This window comes from Vombatus ursinus, unplaced genomic scaffold, assembly GCF_900497805.2.
Source record: "Vombatus ursinus unplaced genomic scaffold, bare-nosed wombat genome assembly UNPS02014852.1, whole genome shotgun sequence".
Lineage (NCBI taxonomy): Eukaryota > Metazoa > Chordata > Mammalia > Diprotodontia > Vombatidae > Vombatus > Vombatus ursinus.
The window spans coordinates 7,103,101-7,103,452 of record NW_020954630.1 but is presented as its reverse complement, the minus strand read 5'-3'; the positions used below and the strand labels follow the sequence as shown (position 1 = coordinate 7,103,452).

The 352-nt window shown below is 38.9% G+C and overlaps 1 protein-coding gene across 9 annotated transcripts in view; it reads right to left on the bottom strand.

Annotated features, from left to right (window-relative positions):
- Nucleotides 1–352, bottom strand: part of RBM33 (RNA binding motif protein 33) — a 182,096-nt gene that overhangs the window by 36,766 nt on the left and 144,978 nt on the right. The gene's annotated exons all lie outside the window — the stretch shown is intronic.

Genomic DNA, 352 nt, shown 5'->3' with positions numbered 1-352 from the left:
GTGAGGATAAAATGAAATGATATTTTTAAAGCACTCTGTAAACCTTAAAGCACTAAGTAAATGCTAGCTATTTATCAGACCTACTAAATCGGCATGAAACATATGCTTAAATCTTAGAAGTTGGTTGTGTTCTTTCTTTTCAGGTAGATACGATGAAAATGAGAGGCAACTAGGTGGCTCAGTGGACAGTGGAGTGAGACAACTTGTGTTCAGATCTTGCCTCAGACATTGACTAGCTGTGTGACCCTGGGCCAATCACTTAACTCTGTTTTTCTTAATCCACTGGAAAACGAAATGGCAAATCACTCTATTATCTTTGCCAAGAAAATGCCACGGAAAGCACTGGCATACA